This window comes from Dipodomys spectabilis, unplaced genomic scaffold, assembly GCF_019054845.1.
Source record: "Dipodomys spectabilis isolate Male_0828 unplaced genomic scaffold, ASM1905484v1 ptg000084l, whole genome shotgun sequence".
In the NCBI taxonomy this organism is placed as follows: domain Eukaryota; kingdom Metazoa; phylum Chordata; class Mammalia; order Rodentia; family Heteromyidae; genus Dipodomys; species Dipodomys spectabilis.
In genome coordinates, this window is record NW_024870761.1 from 175,146 (window position 1) to 196,833 (window position 21,688).

At 39.6% G+C, this 21,688-nt stretch overlaps 1 non-coding gene across 1 annotated transcript; it reads left to right on the forward strand.

The window, feature by feature from the left end:
• The first annotated feature begins 510 nt into the window (after window positions 1-510).
• On the forward strand, window positions 511-617 carry LOC122111023. The gene has a single exon (XR_006147975.1). It is a non-coding gene; the product is annotated as a U6 spliceosomal RNA (small nuclear RNA).
• The last annotated feature ends 21,071 nt before the right edge of the window (window positions 618-21,688 follow it).

A 21,688-nucleotide genomic window follows, 5' to 3' on the forward strand; every position in this document is an offset into this window, starting at 1 on the left:
TAGGCAATATCAAGATATCTTGAAATTGTATACTTTTACTGGATAAAGTGGCTCAAACCTGTAATATTATCTACTTAGAAAACAGAGATTAGAGAATTGCAGTTCCAGGCAAGCCCAAACCAAAAAAAAAAAAAACAGAAGAAGAAGTTTCAGAAACTCTGTTAGAGTGTGATGGGTGCTATGTGTTTTGTTTGTGTTAGGAGGACCACAGTCCAAGCAGACCCAGGTATAGTGATACTTACCTCAAAAGAAGCAATCAAGTTACAATCTGCAGGTATGGCAGTAGTAGAGATGCCAAAGTTGTAAAGTTCCTTTCATTGTTGCAATGGGTCTACTTGTATCCTTATTTAAACATTTTCCCCTTCCCCTCCACAAATTATGCCAACATCAAAAATGTGTGCTTATGTAAGAACTGCATGATTCTAAAATTTCATGACAATTCTTTTGAACTTACTTTTTTGTGGAATTGACTAAGAAAATCAATTACACCTTCTATATAAAAAATGTTCTGTGCTGAATCCGGCAGCCCATACACTAACATCGGAATGATACAGAGAGGATTAGCATGGTCCCTGCACATGGATGACTTGCAAATTCGTGAAGCAATCCATATTTTTACAACAACAAATGCTGGAGGGGATGGGGCCACAAGGGAACCCTACTGCATTCTTGGTGGGAGTGTAAACTTCTTCAACCAATTTGGAAAGCAGTATGGAGTTTCCTCAAATGACTCCACATAAAGCTCCCCTATGACCCAGCAATCCCACTTTTGTTCATTTACCCAAAGGATCACAAATAAGACCATATTAAAACTACCAGCACAACTATGTTTATTGCAACATTATTTACCATAGCTAAGATATGCAACCAATCCAGATGCCCGTCAGTAGATGAATGGATCAAGAAAACGTGGTAAAGTATTTCCGGGAAGATGGCTGAGGAGAAGCTGGAATCTGAACAAGCTCTTGCATAGAAAGCAGTTTCAGAGTTCCAGTGAACAGTCCCAAGCCAGGGAATCACACCAAGTGTGCCATCACAGGAGAGAGATAGTCAAGAGAGGGGAAGCCAAGCAGACACATCTGAGTGCTTGCCAGCAGCTGCCGCTGCAGCGGCAGGGTCGCGGCGGCGACCACCGCCGCGGGGTCATATCTGAGACACAGTCCGGGACAAAGGAGACAGACGCAGCGGGCCAGCGGATTCTACTCAACACCAGCAAGAACCGACAAGGAGCAGACATCTTCATCCTGCACTTTGCAGACAAGAGATGACCCAGGATCCAAGACTCGGCGTGAGTAGAAGCCCAACGTCCTCACTCCTTCTCAGGGAGCAGAGGAGGGAAGGCCACCCCTCCCCCGCCAGCACCGGTGATCTCCATCTTGGATACCGACAAAACTCAGAGGAGCGACTAGCTCCAGCTCAGGCCTTGGAATAAAACGAGTCATTTAGCAGGTCACAAGAACTTAACGGCGAAGTGACCTCATAGACTCAGTTCCATACAGGGAAAAGTCACCCAGCTCAGGCGCCAGCCATTGGAGTGGCTCTCCTCACCGGGTAACCAGAACCAGAGACTGCCCCTCCCTCTAGCAGCCACCACAATCAATTGAAAAACAGAAACCCTGAGAATGGCTCCAGGCTGGGTGCTGTGAGTTTTTTTCACAAAATAGCCCCTGGGAAAAGCTACTGTCTGTTGAAAGGCCTCAACTCTAACCAGAACCTAGCCTCATCGCTGCATCCCCCTCTTTTGTGATTCTCAAAGCAGATCACCCTCCCAGTAAACTAACCTAGGTGGGGGATCTCAAAATCTTGGGTAAAGCAGAGCATTTTTCTGCCTGTTCCAACAAACTGACTTAAGAAACCAATCAAGCCACAGGACCTCAAGCTGACCAGAGACTCCAACAAGACTCTGGTTACAGACAAAAGGGAGATACAGGATTCTTCCCACCCCTCCCCCCCAAAAAATATCAAAGAACTTTTTTTTTCTTCTTCTTCTTTTCTTTTTTTCTTTTTTTTGTTTTGTTTTTTTTTTCGTTTTTTGTTACCTTATATATATAAAAAAATTTTTTTCCTTTTCTAAAACTTTTATTAATCTTTAATTTTTGCCTCTTCTGAAAAAATAATTGTTTTCCAGTAACTTTTCTTTTCTCCTCTTACAATTTTTATTTTAGGAATACGTGAATGTGTGTTTTCCTTTCGTTTCTTGTCTTCTTTCTCTTTTTCTTTCATTCTTAATTATCTTTTTGTTTTTTGTCTAGCTCTACTGAACTTCTGATCTTTTCTTCTCACGTTTCTTTCCTTTCCACCTTTTCCTCTCTTTAGTTCTTCTTTATGTGACTTAACTCTTGTCCTGCACATCCTCAGATAAACCCGTAGTTAACTAGTAGACCCTATCCCCCGTTGTGTACACACTTAATCCACAAACTTATTACTCAATTCAAAACCTCTGAGACTTAAATTCATTAATAGCAGTACTACCTCTTTATACCTATATCATATTTTAAGATTTTTTTTAAGTTTTTCACATCTCCTCTCTGGCCCTCCCTTTCTCTCAATATATTCACATTCCTCTCTAAATAGATGGTCTTTTAATCTCTATAATAACATTAATTTTTAAGTTTCTATTTTTTTTCTGGTCTCTTTTCATTCCCCTTTCCCTTTCTTCTTTTTCTCTCTCTCTCTACTTGCATCCTACCCAACCTATTTCCTGCATTGTGATTAGGACATAGTTAACTCTCCCTGTGCCTCCCCACACCAATCTATTCCTACTTTTTACCCACATCTCTCCCTAACCCTAATAATTTCTGGTTTTCCAAATTCTTCTCTGTGGTTCGAAGTCCTTTAACATATAGTTGTTTGATGTCGAATAGATGTATCTGTTGAACTAGAATGTATCTGTAGACTATTGACTATACAAATGCAAACTTTGGTTGATGGTTGCCTTAAGATAGTGTTCTAGCACAAAACTGGTGCTATCTTCATCTCAAATGGGCAGAGTAAGCCGGAAAAACACAAGAAAAATGGCAAATTCGGATATCTCAATTCCCAATCTTGGTAATCAGGGGTTAGAACAGATAATGAATAATCAAGAGGAGAGTTCCCAAATATCTCTACAAACACTGCTGGCAAACATGATAAATGAGAAGTTTGACAACGTACAAAGGACTCTATATGAGCGTGATAGGGAGAGAGAGGAGGCATCCCAAAAGTTTATACAGGAATATCATAAGCGTGAGGAAGCTACTCAAAAACTGATACAGGATTTGCGTGAACAACTTCAGAATACACAAAGAGAAAGGGAGGAATGGAGTGAGCAGGCTGAGATAACTCAAAGAGATCTGCAGGAATCCCACTAACCGGAGGAGGCTAATCAAAGAGTAATACAGGAATTGAGAGACCAGGTAGAGAACACACAAAGATCACTAAAGGCATTCATGGAATCCATTAACAAAGAGCTGAAGGAAGTCAGGGAGACCACAAAGGGAATGCTGAATGGAACTCAACAGAAGGAATGGGAGTCCAAAGAAACCATAACCAATCAACTAAGTGATTTGAGGACAAACACTGAACACCAAATTAAGGAAGTAAAGAAATTCATACAATACCTAAAACAGAGCTTCAACAAAGAACTTGAAGCCATCAAAGCTGACCAATTAGAAGGAAAAGATATAAAAAAATGGAGCACTCAAATTTATCAAAGAAACACTACTTTCCCTCAAATCCCATATAGATCCAAAGACAATAATTGTTGGGGATTTTAACACACCACTCTCCCCACTAGATAGATCAACTCGGCAAAAACTCAACAGAGAAACCGCAGATCTAAACAGCTGCATAGATCAACTAGACTTAACAGACATCTACCGAACATTTCACCCAGCAGCATCAGAATACACGTTTTTCAGCAGCACATGGAACGTTTTCTAAAATAGACCACATTTTAGGCCACAAAGCAAACTTGTCTAAATTCAGAAACATTGAAGTTATACCTTGCATTCTCTCTGACTACAAGGGAATAAAATTACAACTCAACACCAAAAGCCACCAAAGAAAGTCCGGTATCATATGGAGGCTGAACAACATACTGCTGAATCATGAGTGGGTCGTAGAAGTGATTAGAAAGGAAATTCAAATGTTCATGATATTCAACAAAAATGAACGCACAAAATACCAGCTCCTCTGGGACACAGCAATGGCAGTACTCAGAGGCAAATTTATAGCTCTGAGCTCCTACATCAACAAATTGGAGAGATCTGAAACTCACAATTTAATGACACATCTAAACCTCCTTGAAAAAGAGCAGCAACATAAACCCCAATCCAGTAGACAGAAAGAAATAATAAAAATTAAATCACAATTAAATTAATTAGAATCCAAAAAAACTATAGAAAGAATCAACAAAACAAAGAGTTGGTTCTTGGAAAAACTGAAAAAAATTGAAAGACCCTTAGCAAATCTTATCAGAAAAAGAAGAGAACACACCCAAATTAATAAACTCAGAGATGAGAATGGAAATATCACCACGGTAACAACCAAAATTCAGAACATTGTAAGGGAATACTTCTCAAAACTTTATGCTACTAAGTTTGAGAACTTGGCAGAAATGGACCTCTTCCTAGCAAATATTGACATGCCAAAAGTAAACCAAGATGAGTTAAACTATCTTAACAGGCCCATATCAAGCATTGAAATAGAAACAGCATAAGAGACCTCCCAGCTAAGAAAAGTCCAGGACCAGATGGTTTTACAGCGGAATTTTACAAGGCCTTCAAAGCAGAGCTGACACCAATTCTCCTCCAACTCTTCAATGAAATTGAAAGAGAAAGCTCACTACCAAACACATTCTATGAAGCCATCATAACCCTCATCCCAAAACCAGGCAGGGACTCATCAAAGAAAGAGAACTAAAGACCCATTACTTTGATAAACATTGATGCAAAACTTCTCAACAAAATTTTGGCCAACCGACTTCAACAATTCATCCAAAAAATCATACACCACGATCAAACAGGATTCATTTCAGGGATGCAAAGCTGGTTCAATATACACAAATCAATTAATATTATTCATCACATCAAGAGGAGCAAGTATAAGAACCATATGGTTATCTCAATAGATGCAGAAAAAGCATTCGACAAGATCCAACACCCCTTTAAGATGAAGGTTTTGGAAAAATTAGGAATCCATGGAACATTCCTCAATACAATAAAGGCTGTATATGACAAACCTACAGCCAGCATTATACTCAGTGCTGAAAAACTAAAGCCATTTCCTCTTAACTCAGGAACAAGACAAGGATGCCCACTCTCTCCACTTCTCTTCAATCTAGTATTAGAATGCCTACCTACAGCAATAAGACAAGATGCAGACATAAAGGGGATCCAAATAGGGAAAGAAGAAATAAAACTCTCCCTCTTTGCAGATGACATGATCTTGTATTTAAGGGATCCCATAGACTCCCTCCCAAATTACTCAAGCTGATTCAAAACTTTGGCAAAGTAGCAGGTTATAAAATTAACCCCCCAAAATCAATGGCTTTTCTGTATGCCGACAATGAGGAAAGTGTGGCTGAAATTAGGAAAGCAACTCCATTTGTAATAGCCCCACAAAAAATAAAATACCTAGGAATTAACTTAACTAAAGAAGTGAAGGACCTCTATGATGAAAACTTTAAAATCTTGAAAAAGGAAATCAACACAGAACTTAAAAAATGGCAAAACCTCCCATGCTCCTGGATTGGAAAGATTAACATTGTGAAAATGGCAATACTTCCCAAGGCTATCTACAAATTCAACGCAATACCTATCAAAATTCCACTCTCATTCTTCAAGGAAATAGAAGAGGCAATCCAAAAATTCATATGGAACAATAAAAGACCCCGAATAGCAAAAACGCTCCTCAACGGAAAGAACACTGCTGGAGGAATATCAATACCGAACTTCAAACTCTACTATAATGCCATAGTAATCAAAACAGCTTGGTATTGGCATAAGAACAGACCTCAGGACCAATGGAATAGAATTGAAAACCCAGAAATGAACCTACAGACCTATAGCCATCTAATCTTCGATAAGGGAGCTAAAACAATAGAATGGAAGACAGACAGCCTCTTCAGTAAATGGTGCTGGCAAAACTGGTTAACTACATGTAGAAAACTGAAGCTAGATCCTTATATATCACCCTACACCAGAATCAACTCCAAATGGATCAAAGACCTTGAAGTCAAAGCAGACACTCTGAAAACATTACAGGATGTAATAGGACAAACCCTATGTCTCCTTGGCTCAGGCCGAAATTTTCTGAATAGAGACCCGGAAAGACAACAAATCAAAGAAAGGTTGGACAAATGGGATTGCATAAGGTTGCAGAGCTTCTGCAGGGCAAATGACATAGCTAGGAAGATCAATAGAAAGCCCACGGATTGGGAGAAGATCTTTACTAGCCATACAACGGACAAGGGTCTCATATCTAAAATATACTTGGAACTCAAAAAATTAAACCCCCCAACAACAAATCCTCAAAGAAACAACTGCCCAATAAGTAAGTGGGCGAAAGACTTAAAGAGAAGCTTCTCTGAAGAAGAAAGAAGGATGGCCAATAGACACATGAAGAAATGTTCAACATCCCTAGCCATAAAAGAAATGCAAATCAAAACAACATTGAGATATCACCTCACTCCAGTTAGAACAGCAAAAATCAAGAACTCTAACAACAACAGATGCTGGAGGGGATGTGGACAGAAAGGAACCTTACTTCATTGTTGGTGGGAATGTAAACTTGTTCAACCACTTTGGAAAGCAGTATGGAGGTTCCTCAAAAGACTTCACATAGAACTCCCCTATGACCCAACAATCCCACTTTTGGGCATTTACCCTAATGTTTACAAAAAAGACCACACTAAAGCTACCAGCACAACTATGTTTATTGGAGCATTATTTACCATAGCTAAGATATGGAACCAACCCAGTTGCCCCTCAGTAGATGAATGGATCAAGAAAATGTGGTATATATACACAATGGAATTCTATGCCTCCATCAGAAAGAATGACATTTCCCCATTTGTTAGGAAATGGAAAGGCTTGGAAAAAATTATATTAAGTGAAGTAAGCCAGGCCCAAAGAAACATAGGTCCCATGGTTTCCCTTATTTGCAATATCTAGTATAGGTATGAGTCAAGCGGAAAAAGTCAGATAATGTGATGTTAGGAAAACGAACCCTCAAATATGTATTTTAAGGTTTTTGTTTCTTTCATGCATGTGTTTCTAATGCATTTATAAGATTATTTCTTTGTTGCTTTGTATATCCCTCCCCCACAGTGTAACCCCCGCTTTCACTATATTTGATGTCAGTATAACATGTGGAGGAGATGGGGACAAACAAGTCGTTTAAGGATTCAGGTGGACCTGTTGCAACAATGAGAAGTACAAAATGTCATGTCAAAACAAGCTTTACAATGTCGGTGTGGGGGGGGAAGGGAGGGTATGATTAGGTGGGGGGGAGGGGGGACTCTGATAAGGGAGGTGAACGTAAACAAAGGAGGAGGCTGCAATGCTTGGTAAGAAATGTATGCATTGTCCTGCCCATGTAATTGTAACCCCTCTCTACAGTATGTTCTCAAATAAAATTAAATTAAATTAAAAAAAAAAAATGAAAACGTGGTCAATATATACAATTGCATTCTATGCCTCCATCAGAAAGAATGACATTGCCCAATTTGTTAGGAAATGGAAAGATTTGGAAAAAATTTATTAAGTGAAGTAAGCGAGGTCCAAAGAAACATGCGTCCCATGGTTTCTCTTATTTTCAATAACTAATATATGTCCGGGATTATCAGAAAATGTCAAGAACTATGTGCATTTGACCAGATAAGATGATGTTAAGCTAAACGAATGCCAAGATATGTAGACAAGTGATTGTATCTTGCTATTATTTCTAACATACTTATACTGTACGATGTGATTTTTTTTTTGTTTCTTTATATGTTCCTCAACCATGCTATAACCCCTTTTTTCACTGTATTTGAAGTTGGTGCACCTACATCTTGTATATACGTTTCTCTAATTTGGGGAGAAGAAGAAAACAACAAAATGCTTAAATAGGGATACCCGTTGACCCATTGTAACAATGAGATGCACAAGACACTATGTTGAAAATGAATTTTACAATTTATGCAGGGGAAGGAGAGAGGAGGAGTGGAGTGTACTTGCGGAGGTGGGAGAGAAGGGATGGTGGGGGAATATAAAGGAGGATGTAACAATGCTTGTTAGGAAATGTACTCATTACATTGCTCATGTAAATGTCACTTCTCTGTGCAGTATTTTTAAAATAAAAAAATGTATAAAAATGTTCTGAGATTGAAGATTTAATTTCCCTTATTTTATCCATATAATCTCATTAACAAATAAATAAATGCAAAACACTGACATGAAGGTATTTTGAATAAATGTGTGTGTGTGCACGTGTGCACACAAGTGTGTTGGAGTGCTGAGAATTTGAACTCAGGGCTTTAAGGTCTTGATAGGCCTTTCCTCTTTAGATTGGTGAACTACTATATGAGCTACATTTCCACTCCTGGCTCTTTCCTAGTTCATTAAATTTTTTGAAAAATAATCTCAAAAATGTTTTTGCCCTGATTGGCTTCCAACTGTTATCCACAGATCTTAGCCTCCTGAGTAGATATCTCAAGTAAACAAGATTACAGGAGTGACCAACCAGCACAAGGTTTTCAGAATAATTTTAAAAGTAGAAGAAAATTTACTTCATGGGGGCCTGTTTTTATCATCTCCTACTTTTAAAGCATTTTGCTTTAAAAGACAGAAAGTGATGATATTTAAAAGTTTTGGTATTTTTTAAAAAGAAAAATGGAACTGTAGGACAGAAGAAATTTGGCTGTCTTTGAAACTCAATGTATAAGTTCAATTCTGTGCGTGATAACGCAATGTCACCAACACAGTCTGTGTTGAAGACAAATTGTGACAGAAAACAATCATCATGTGCAATAATTGCTATGCTATTATTTCTTGAGCAACATGAATATTGAATTTAGAGTGTAAAAGAATGGTGAGATTTTTACCTACCTTTTCTGTATTGCTGAAAAATTTTTGGAAACTTTTACTCATTTTCTTCCTCACTGTGTGTATTTGGGCCATGCCCTTACTGCCTTTAATTACAATTTTTCCCAACACTTAAATGGTAATAATATTAGCATTATAGCAAATGTTATCTTAAGAATTAATAGAAATAAAACTTGTGAAAAACTCAACACAAACTTCTATGAATGAACTTTGAGTTTAACCAACAATTTTTTAAATACTAAATAAAATGTATTACAGAAACCATTACATGTGGTGAGCAACTAGAAGTAATGTTATCTATTGACCATGCTCTGCTTCTAGGGAAGCCAGGAGGATAACTTCTCATGCTGTAAATCAAGCTGGTTATCTTATGTCTTGATAATGTAAAAATATCAGGGACATTATAAAGAAGGAATGTTGTAGACAGATGTGAAGTCCTTATGAAAATGTACAAAACTGATGAAACGTAAGAGTATCTGAGCAGTATATTTTGTTTTATATAATTTAAGGTACATCACAAAGATAGGGAAAACCTAGAAGAATGAATTCTCTTTTTGAAATTCTATCATAGATCCTTAGCAGGATGAACTCTTTCCTCATTCTTGTAGAGGCATCATCAGATGAGAGTAACTATTTTTTTGTTTGTTTCCTTCCATTCATTCTTCAGTTTGAAATCTGAACTACATGAGACTGAAAGAAACCAAAATTAGACACGCAGGATTTGGAAAGAGCAATCAACATAAAATGAATAAAGTATATAAAGCTTTGTAAAAGGTCTAACCAAATTGAGTAGTATAGTCTCAAGCATAAACAGAAATTGATTTAAGCAATATCATTTTATTGAAAAGTGAAAAATGTTAGGAGTTGCTTAATTTTTCCTTTCTACTATATTGAATTAAGTATTCATTTTGTATAGAGATATTAAAGATGAGATTAACAAGAAACTTGATTTAAAATGGACAAAAGTTCTGAATAGACCTGCTTTCCAAAAAGCCCTGAAAATCACCAGTGGGTTTACAAATTTGTGTTTGATACCCCTTCTATGCTGGCTTAATGCTTTCTGAACAGAAGTCATTAGAGAAATGCAACTCAAAATTACTATGATACTACTTCATAACTATTATAACTCTTATCAAAAAAAAATCAAAGAAGCCAGGTGTGGTGGTAAAGGCTTGTAATTCTAAGCATTTAGGGGGTTGGAGTAAGAGGATTTGATTCTAAGGCCAGTCTGGGGTACTGCACATAGTAAAAACCTGCCCTTTAAAAAACTCAGAAGGTAATAATGTTGTGAGAGTGTGGAGGAAAGGAAATTTTGTACTCTCTTGGTCAAAATACAGGCTAATATTCTCATTGTAGAAAGTAGTATGCAGTTTTCTTGCTTGCTTGCTTTTTTTCTTTTTGGGGGATGGTCCGGTTGTGGGGCCTGAACTCTGGGCCTGGGCACTGTCCCTCAATTCTTCAGCTCAAGGCTAGCACTCTACCACTAGAGCCACAGCGCCACTTCTGGCTTTTTTCTTTTTGCTTATGTGGTGCTGAGGAATCAAATCCAGAGCCTCATGCATGCAAGGCAAGCGCTCTACCACTGAGCCACATTCCCAGCCCCAAGTATGCAGTTTTCTAAAGAAATGCAAAGATGAAATATCATTTGAACCACTAATCATGTGATTATTTCTCTCTGGGTAGCATGAGTTTTGTGTTTTACAGATATATTTTAGGATTTCTTTTTCATGAATCAAATATGGGAAAGAACTAAATGCAACCTCCCTTAATTCAAAGAAGATTAGAATCTATATTTATTTGTATTACTGTGCATGAAGAAATCCTGGAGACTTCTGGTTAATTCAGAGGGTCCCACGCAAAAATATAGGACAAGAGGAAAGTAAAACTGTTTTGAAAGTATAATAGGTTATCATTGATGAAAAGGGTTAGTGGTCATTTTCCCCCCCCTTTTTTTTTTGTGCCAGTTGATCAGGGCAGGAGCAAGGCTGTACCCTGGAGCCCTTTCAATATCACCATGTGAACTTCCATTTCTGTAGTCCCTGTGGGTGTGGGGCCTCTTCAAGTCACCCGTTGAGAAGTGGGGCCCCCTCCCTTGTGGTGGATGTGCAGCGAAGGGATGTGTGTGTGCATGGTCCTCAGCATTGCCAGATGAGCCCTGCCCACCCTGCCCACCTCCCTTCCCAGTCTCACTTGTTCCATTTCACCCAGGAGCTGGCAGCCTTGGGGATTTAGTTGAGTCCACTGCTGCCCTCTCCTCTGCCAGGTGTGCTGGTACTGGTCTGCGGTGGTCCTGGGTGCAAGTGCCATCCCAGTGAGACTCTGTTGTGGGGTCACTGCCTGCCCCCATGGGTGTGGGGTGGAGGACACCATGTTTGTACACTGCACAGTCCACAGGAGAAGGAAGGTTTGGTGGACAATTCACCCACTTGGGGCCAGGCAGCCCAGCCTTGGTTCAGACTTTAGGGCAGAATGGAGACTAGAGTCGTGTGCTGGCCCTTCTGCCAGCTGGCTTGTGACAGCTGTGGCAGCTGAGCACCCTGGAGCCCCTTCAGCATCCCCACGGACCTCCATTTTCTGGTCCCTGTGATCTCGGGTAAGGTGCCATCCCTGCATATGCCCATCAGTGTCAGAGGAGCCTGGACTTGCAGTGCACGAGCTGCAGCACTGGGGACCCAAAGCCCCTTTGGCTTTGCTGTGTAGCCTCCTCCATTGTCCTTCTGGTCCACATGGGCCCAGCTCTGGGTGCCATTCCGGGGATGCTCCGTTTGGCAGCAATGGGCTCATCCCCTACCCTCATTGGTATCCAAAGCAGGAATGGGTCTGGCCTTGGCAGTGCAGGCCACACACATGGAAGGCAGGACTTGGGGTCTGCCCTGCCTTACCTCCTGGCTTTGGCACCTGAGGCTGGGTTGCTTGGTCTGGTCACTGGTGGAGCCTTGTTGGATGCAGCCCACCACAACAAATACTGCACCTGCTGCAGCAGCAGTGTGGTTTTCCAGACCCCCTCAGGGTCACCACAGGGACCTCTGATGGGTCTACATGGACTGGATGTGGGTGTCATCCCAGGACACCCATTAGGAAGTGCCACTCTCCTTTGTAGTACTGGAAGTAAGAGATGCCACATAATTTCTGCTTTCTAACGTTTTCCTTCACTAAGATAAACAGACCAGGGAGATATAAATAAGTTTTATAACAAGAAAACATATAACTTATATCACTTCTACCTGTTAAACCATTGTAATATTTTTTATCCAGTAGGAATTCTTTCTGTACTTATTTATTTTACTTTTGAATGTAATGAATGTAATATTTTTGTGTGTATTTTACTATCCTAGTATAATTTCATTTGCACTACTTACATACAATTTTTTCCAAATTCTGTGATTTTAGAATGTGTTTTTTGGAGAAGAGTTTTGTTGTACTTTCATTTCAGTTTGCCATTATGGCCTTATAAACACATAAAATAAAATACATTCTTGCTAGTATCAAGTTCAATGATTTTGTAGACTAGAGACTCAAGGATATAGCATTATATATCATACAGTAATATGTATCAATTTGTTTATAACTGCTCCATAAAATAATTAGTAATTCAGGCAGCAGCCACTTCATCTAGCCCCTCTGATGAAGTAGGATCCTAGTGGCAGCCTACAAAACTCGGGTGCTTCTGGGCACCTCACCTGACACTGTGGGAGAATATCAGGGTGTACCTGCTGTTGGACTAGGGAAGCTGCTGCGTGAATGACACAGTGCCACTGACCCACATCTAACACCCACCAGCCCCATGGGCCTGGGCCCTAAGGGGCCCCTGAGAGCACACACACACGGTGGGGGGGCACCCACCTAGGAAGGAGTGTAGACAAAACAGAAGCCACTCTGGGGATCAGCTTGTACAGTATCCTCCATGGAGCAGGGGACAATTGTTCTCAGCTGTGGGGAGAAGACAAGAAATACAGGCCCAGGTGGGGTGATGCCAACTTTTGTACTCAGGCTGGCAGGGAAACTTTCCTCCAGACACTCTCCTGCAGGCTCAGGTTGCCCCTCCATGCGCCTTGTCCATGGAATATCAGCCAGGGACACTCATGTCCGGTACTCCTGGCTGCTCTTTTGGGGTTTCTTAATTTACACAGAGAGCCCCAGCCTCAGACAGCAGAGTTATATTCTGGGTTTTGTAAAACTCTCTGTATCTGAGCATTTCCCAGTGTTTGGTTTTTGTATTGTTTCTTATAAATTCTTTGTGAAATTTGTGTTTTAGGTGTTGAGGTGCAGGAGGAAGAGCCAGATTATGAACATAGTTTCCTACAAGCCTTTCATCTAAAAAGGAAAATAGATTCTTTCTAAAAATGCCTATCAGGAAATGAATTTGAGAGAGGGAAAAAGGCAGTTTTCTCATGAGATCAAAATGTGCTAGTTTTATATGCATGTTTTATGCGTTCAAAATACAACTAAGTAATTCACTATCTAGGAACAATTGTCCAGACCTAAGAGTTAGGTGTCTTGGGAGCTAGAGGCAGGGTTTTTGTGAGGTTTATCCAAAGGGAGTGAATAAAGTTAAAATCCATAGATTACTTTGTAGAATGAAAGTGGTAATACAAAATGAGAATCACAAAAATCCTCTCTGTTATTCGGGGTCTTTTATTCTTCCATATGAATTTTTGGATTGCTTCTTCTATTTCATTGAAAGTGAGATTGGGATATTGATAGGTATCACATTGAATTTGGAAATAGCCTTTGGCAGTATTGCCATTTTCATGATGTTAATCTTCCCAAAATAGGAGCGTGGGAGGTTTCCCACTTCCTTAGTTCTGCTTTCATTTTCTTTTTCAGGTTTTTAAAGTTTCCATCATAGAGGTCCTTCACCTCTTAAGTTAACTCCTTGCTATTTTATATTTTTGCGAATATTAAAAAGGTATTGCTTTCCTATTTTCAGCCTCACTCTTATTGTTATTGGAATACAGGTAAGCCATTGATTTCCGAGGGTTAATTTTATATTCTGCTAGTTTGCCAAAGTTTCTGATCAGCTCAAGTAACTTGGGAGTGGAGTCTGTGGGGTTCTTTAAATACAAGATCATGTCATCTGCAAAAAGGGATAGTTTTAATTCATCTTTCCCTATTTGGATCCCCTTTAAGTTTGTATCTTGTCTTATTGCCCCAGCTAGCATTCTAATACTAATTTGAAGAGGAGTGGAGAGAGCAGACATCCTTATCTCATTCCTGAATTTATTTTATTTATTTAATTCATGCCCCAGTCATGGGGCAAGAACTCTGGGCCTGGGCACTGTCCCGCCGCTCTTCAGCTCAAGGCTAGCACTCTACCACTTGAGCCACAGCGCCACTTCCGGCTTTTATTCTTTTTCTTATGTGGTGTTGAGGAATGGAACCCAGGGCCTCATGCATGCAAGGCAAGCGCTCTACCACTGAGCCACATTCCCAGCCCCTCATTCCTGAATTTATAAGAAATGATTTTAACTTTTTGCCATTAACTATAATGCTGGCTGTAGGTTTGTCAATCCTTAGCAGAAAGAACAGTGCTGAAGCAATATCAGTTCCAAATGTCAAACTAGACTAAAAAGCCATAGTAATAAGAACAGCTTGATAATGGCACAAGAACAAACCTGAGGACCAATGAAAAAGGACTGAAGACTCAGAAATGAATCCATTGACCTATAGCCACCTAATCTTTGACAAGGGAGCTAAAAAAAATAGAGTGGAAAAAAGATAGCCTTTTCTGTAAATGGTGTTGGCAAAATTGGTTAAACACCTGTTAAACTAAAACTAGATCCGCATATATCGCCCTGCACCAGAATCAACTCCAAGTGGACAGAAGACCTCAAAATAAAAGCAGACACCATGAAAACTTTACATGAAGGAATAGGAGAAACTCTAGGGCTCTTTAGCACACGCCGAAATTTTCTTAATAGAGAACAAGAAACAAAACAAATCAAAGAAAGGTTGGGCAAATGGGATTGCATGAAACCGCAGAGGTTCTGCAAGGCAAAGGTCAAAGCTAACAAGAACTGTAGACAGCCCACGTACTGGGAGAAGATCTTCATGAGTCATAAAATGGACAAGGTCTTATATCTAAAATATACTTAGGACTTAAAAAATTAAATTCCCCAACAACAAATCATCAAAGAAACAACTGCTGGATAACTCAGTGGGCTAAAGACTTAAAGAGAGATTTCTCTGAAGAGGAAATGAAAATGCCCATTAGACACATGAAGAAATGCTCAACTTTTCTAGCCATAAAAGAAATGCAGAGTTCCGGGAAGATGGCGGAGGAGAAGCTGGAATCTGAACAAGCTCTCGCATAGAAAGCAGTTTTAGATTTCCAGTGAACAGTCCTAAGCCAGAGAATCACACTAAGTGTGCCATCATAGGACAGAGAGTTAGACAAGAGAGGGGAAGCCAAGACAAGGAGACACATCTGAGCGCCTGCCAGCAGCCGCCGCGGCTGCGGCAGGGTCGCAGCGGCGACCGCAGCCGCGGCCCTACCTGAGCGCTCACACAGAGAGTCCGGGACGAAGGAGCCAGATGCAGCGGGCGAGAGGATTCTACTCAACACCACCAAGAACCGACAAGGAGCAGACATCTTCATCCTGCACTTTGCAGACCAGAGACGACCCAGGATCCAAGACTCGGCGTGAGTAGAAGCCCGACGTCCTCACTCCTTCTCAGGGAGCAGAGGAGGGAAGGCCACCCCTCCCCCCCCAGCACAGGTGATCTCCATCTTGGATACCGACAAAGCTCACAGAAGCTGCTAGGTCCAACTCAGGCCTTGGAATAAAATGAGTCATTTAACAGGTCACAAGAACTTAACGGCGAAGTGACCTGCCAGACTCAGCTCCATCCAGGGAAAAGTCACCCAGCCCAGGCACCAGCCATTGGAGTGGCTTTCCTCACTGGGTAACCAGAGCCAGAGGCTGCCCCTCCCTCTAGCAGCCTCCACAATCAATTGAAAAACAGAAACCCTGAGAATGGCTCCAGGGTGGGCTCTGTGAATTTTTCACAAAATAGCCCCAAGGAAAAGCTACTGTTTGTTGAAAGGCCTCAACTCTACCAAAACCTAGCCTCATCACCCCTCTTTTGTGATTCTCAAAGCAGATCACCCTCCCATTAAACTAACCTGGGAGGGGGATCTCAAAATCTTGGGTAAAGCAGAGCATTTTTCTGCCTGTTCAAACAAACTGACGTAAGAAACCAATCAAGCCACAGGACCTCAAGCTGACCAGAGACTCCAACAAGAGGCTGGTTACAGACAAAAGGGAGATACAGGATTCTTCCCACCCCTCCCAAAAAAATAAAAAAAAAAATAAAAAAAAAAAAATCAAAGAACTTTTTTTTCTTCTTTTCTTTTTTTTTTTTTTTTGGTACCTTATATATATAAATAATTTTTTTTCCTTTTCTAAAACTTTTATTAATCTTTAATTTTTGCCTTTTTTGAAAAAATAATTGTTTTCCAGTAACTTTTTTTTCCCTCTTATAATTTTTATTTTAGGAATACGTGAATGTACGTTTTCCTTTCTTTTCTTGTCTTCTCTCTATTTTTCTTTCTTTCTTAATTTTGTTTTTTGTCTAGCTCTACTGAACTTCTGATCTTTTTTTTCTCCCTTTCTTATCCTTTTCACCTTTTCCTTTCTTTTGTTCTTCTGTATGTGACTTAACTCTTGTCCTGCACATCCTCAGATAAACCCATAGTTAACTTGTAGACCCTATCCCCCATTGTGTACACACTTAATCCACAAATTTATTACTCAAACCAAAACCTCTGAGACTTAAATTCCTTAATAGCAGTACTACCTCTTTATACCTATATAATATTTTAAGCATTTTTTAAGTTTTTCACATCTCCTCTATCTCCCTCCTGTTTTCTCATTATATTCACATTCCTCTCTAAATAGATGGTCTTTCAATCTCCATAACTATATTAATTTTTACGTTTCTAATTTTTTTTTCGGGTCTCTATTCATTTCCCTTTCCCTTTCTTCTTTTTCTCTCCCTCTCTACTTGCATCCTACCCAACTTATTTCCTGCATTGAGATTAGGACATAGTTAACTCTCCCTGTGCCTCCCCACACCAATCTATTCCTAATTTTTACCCAGATCTCTCCCTAACCCTAAAAATTTCTGGTTTTCAAAACTCTTCTCTGCGGTTCGAAGCCCATTAACATATAGTTGTTTGATGTTGAATAGATGTATCTGTTGAACTAGATTGTATCTGTAGACTATTGACTGTACAAATGCAAACTTTGGTTGATGGTTGCCTTAAGATAGTGTTCTAGCACAAAACTGGTGCTATTTTCATCACAAATGGGCAGAGTAAGCCGAAAAAACACAAGAAAAATGGCAAATCCGGGTATCTCAAATCCCAATCTTGATAATCAGGGGTCAGATCAGATAATGAACAATCCAGAGGTGAGTTCCCAAATAGCTCTACAAACAATGGTGGCAAACATGATAAATGAGAAGTTTGACAACTTACAAAGGACTCTGTATGAGCGTGATAGGGAGAGAGAGGGGGCATCCCAAAAGTTTACACAGGAATATCATAAGCGTGAGGAAGCTACTCAAAAACTGATACAGGATTTGCGTGAACAACTTCAGAATACTCAAAGAGAAAGGGAGAAATGGCGTGAGCAGGCTGAGAACACTCAAAGAGAACTGCAGGAATCCCACGAATGGGAGGAAAGAGAACTGCAGGAATCCCACAAACGGGAGGAAGCTAATCAAAGAGTAATTCAGGAATTGAGAGACTAGGTAGAGAACACACAAAGATCACTAAAGGCATTCATGGAATCCATTAACAAAGAGCTGAAGGAAGTCAGGGAGACCACAAAGGGAATGCTGAATGGAACCCAACAGAAGGAATGGGAGTCTAAAGAAACCATAACCAATCAACTAAGTGATTTGAAAACAAACACTGAACACCAAATTAAGGAAGTAAAGAAATTCATACAATACCTAAAACAGAGCTTCAACAAAGAACTTGAAGCCATCAAAGCTGACCAATTAGAAGGAAAAGAGATAAAAAACAAAGTAGAGAGTCTTGACAGCAGGTTAGACCATGCAGAAGATCGAATCTCAGGGATTGAAGACAGCCTAGATATTATAGAGAAAGAACATACAACCATCCAAGACAAGTCCAAGAAGTATGATAGATCTATCCAACACCTGGAAGACACCATCAGAAGGCCTAATCTAAGGATAATGGGTGTAGAGGAGCACCTAGAAACAGAAGTTAATGGTCTAGGAAATTTGTTTAACAGGATCCTAGCAGAGAACTTCCCAAACATACAAAAAGATAGGCCTATTCAGATACAAGAAGCTTTTAGAACCCCAAATAGACCAGACCAGAATAGGACATCCCACCGTCACATTATAATCCACACAGGATAAACTCAGACCAAGGAAAAGATCCTTAAAGCTGTCAAGGAGAAAAGGGTAATCACCTATAAAGGGAAACCAATTAGAATTACCTCAGATTTCTCAGCAGAGACAATCAAAGCAAGAAGAGCCTGGAATGATGTATGCCATGCCCTAAAAACAAACAACTATCAACCAAGAATACTGTACCCAGCTAAACTCTCCTTCATAACTGAAGGCCAAATAAAAACCTTCCATAGCAAAGAAAAATTGAAACAATACATCTCCACCAAACCAGTCCTACAAAAGATTCTTAAAGATGTCCTACACATAGAAAACCAACAAGACCGCAACAAAGGCCAAGAAACTGCACCCAAACTGAGAATCCAAGAACCATAGGAAGAACCCAGTTTTCGCAGCCCCCAAGAAGGTGGATAACATGGCAGGAAATCCCAAATACCTCTCAGTCCTATCTCTTAACGTTAACGGACTGAACTCTCCAATTAAGCGACACAGACTGTCTAGATGGATTAAAAAACAAGACCCTTCTATCTGCTGCCTGCAGGAGTCACATCTTGCCCATAAAAACAAACACATTTTCAATGTTAAAGGCTGGAACAAAATCTACCAAGCAAACAGACCCCATAAACAGGCGGGAGTTGCAATCTTAATATCAGATAAAATAGACTTCAAATTAAAATTCGTGAGAAGAGATAAAGAAGGACGCTACATACTAATTAAAGGATCTCTCCTCCAGGAGGACATTACAATTCTAAATATCGATTCGCCAAACAATGGAGCACTCAAATTTATCAAAGAAACACTACTTTCCCTCAAATCCCATATAGATCCAAAGACATTAATTGTTGGGGATTTTAACACACCACTCTCCCCACTAGATAGATCAACTCGGCAAAAACTCAACAGAGAAACCGCAGATTTAAACAGCTGCATAGATCAACTAGACTTAACAGACATCTACCGAACATTTCACCCAGCAGCATCAGAATACACGTTTTTCTCAGCAGCACATGGAACGTTTTCTAAAATAGACCACATTTTAGGCCACAAAGCAAACTTGTCTAAATTCAGAAACATTGAAGTTATACCATGCATTCTCTCTGACCATAAGGGAATAAAATTAGAACTCAACACCAAAAGCCACCAAAGAAAGTCCGGTATCACATGGAGGCTGAACAACACACTGCTGAATCAAGAGTGGGTCATGGAAGAGATTAGAAAGGAAATTCAAATGTTCATGCTATTCAACAAAAAAGAACACACAAATTACCAGCTCCTCTGGGACACAGCAGAGGCAGTACTCAGAGGCAAGTTTATAGCTCTGAGCTCCTACATCAACAAATTGGAGAGATCTGAAACAAACAATTTAATGACACATCTAAACCTCCTTGAAAAAGAGCAGCAACATAAACCCCAATCCAGTACACGGAAAGAAATAACCAAAATTAAATCAGAATTAAATGAATTAGAATCCAAAAAAACTATAGAAAGAATCAACAAAACAAAGAGTTGGTTCTTCGAAAAACTTAACAAAATTGACAGACCCTTAACAAATCTTATCAGAAAAAAGAGAACACACCCAAATTAATAAACTCAGAGAAGAGAATGGAAACATCACCACGGAAACAACCAAGATTCAGAACATTATAAGGGAATACTTCTCAAAACTTTATGCTAATAAGTTTGAGAACTTGACAGAAATGGACCTCTTCCTAGCAAATATTGACATGCCAAAACTAAACCAAGATGAGTTAAACCAGCTTAACAGCCCCATATCAAGCATTGAAATAGAAACAGCAATAAGAGACCTCCCAGCTAAGAAAAGTCCAGGACCAGATGGTTTTACAGCGGAATTTTACAAGGCCTTCAAAGCAGAGCTGACACCAATACTCCTCCAACTCTTCAATGAAATTGAAAGAGAAAGCTCACTACCGAACACATTCTATGAAGCCATCATAACCCTCATCCCAAAACCAGGCAGGGACTCATCAAAGAAAGAGAACTATAGACCCATTTCTTTGATGAACATTGATGCAAAACTTCTCAACAAAATTTTGGCCAACCGACTTCAACAATTCATCCAAAAAATCATACACCACGATCAAACAGGATTCATTTCAGGGATGCAAAGCTGGTTCAATATACGCAAATCAATTAATATTATTCATCACATCAACAGGAGCAAGAATAAGAACCACATGGTTATCTCAATAGACGCAGAAAAAGCATTCGACAAGATCCAACACCCCTTTATGATGAAGGTTTTGGAAAAATTAGGAATCCATGGAACATTCCTCAATACAATAAAGGCTGTATATGACAAACCTACAGGCAGCATTGTACTCAATGGTGAAAAACTAAAGTCATTTCCTCTTAACTCAAGAACAAGACAAGGATGCCCACTCTCTCCACTTCTCTTCAATCTCGTATTAGAATGCCTAGCTACAGCAATAAGACAAGATGCAGACATAAAGGGAATCCAAATAGGGAAAGAAGAAATAAAACTCTCCCTCTTTGCAGATGACATGATCTTGTATTTAAAGAATCCCATAGACTCCACTCCCAAATTACTCAAGCTGATTCAAAACTTTGGCAAAGTAGCAGGTTATAAAATTAACCCCCCAAAATCAATGGCTTTTCTGTATCCCGACAATGAGAAAAGTGTGGCTGAAATTAGGAAAGCAACTCCATTTGTAATAGCCCCACAAAAAATAAAATACCTAGGAATTAACTTAACTAAAGAAGTGAAGGACCTCTATGATGAAAACTTTAAAATCTTGAAAAAGGAAATCAACACAGAACTTAAAAAATGGCAAAACCTCAGATGCTCCTGGATTGGAAAGATTAACATCGTGAAAATGGCAATACTTCCCAAGGCTATCTACAAATTCAACGCAATACCTATCAAAATTCCACCCTCATTCTTCAAGGAAATAGAAGAGGCAATCCAAAAATTCATATGGAACAATAAAAGACCCCGAATAGCAAAAACGCTCCTCAACGGAAAGAACACTGCTGGAGGAATATCAATACCGAACTTCAAACTCTACTATAAAGCCATAGTAATCAAAACAGGTTGGTATTGGCATAAGAACAGACCTCAGGACCAATGGAATAGAATTGAAAACCCAGAAATGAACCTACAGACCTATAGCCATCTAATCTTCGATAAGGGAGCTAAAACAATAGAATGGAAGAAAGACAACCTCTTCAGTAAATGGTGCTGGCAAAATTGG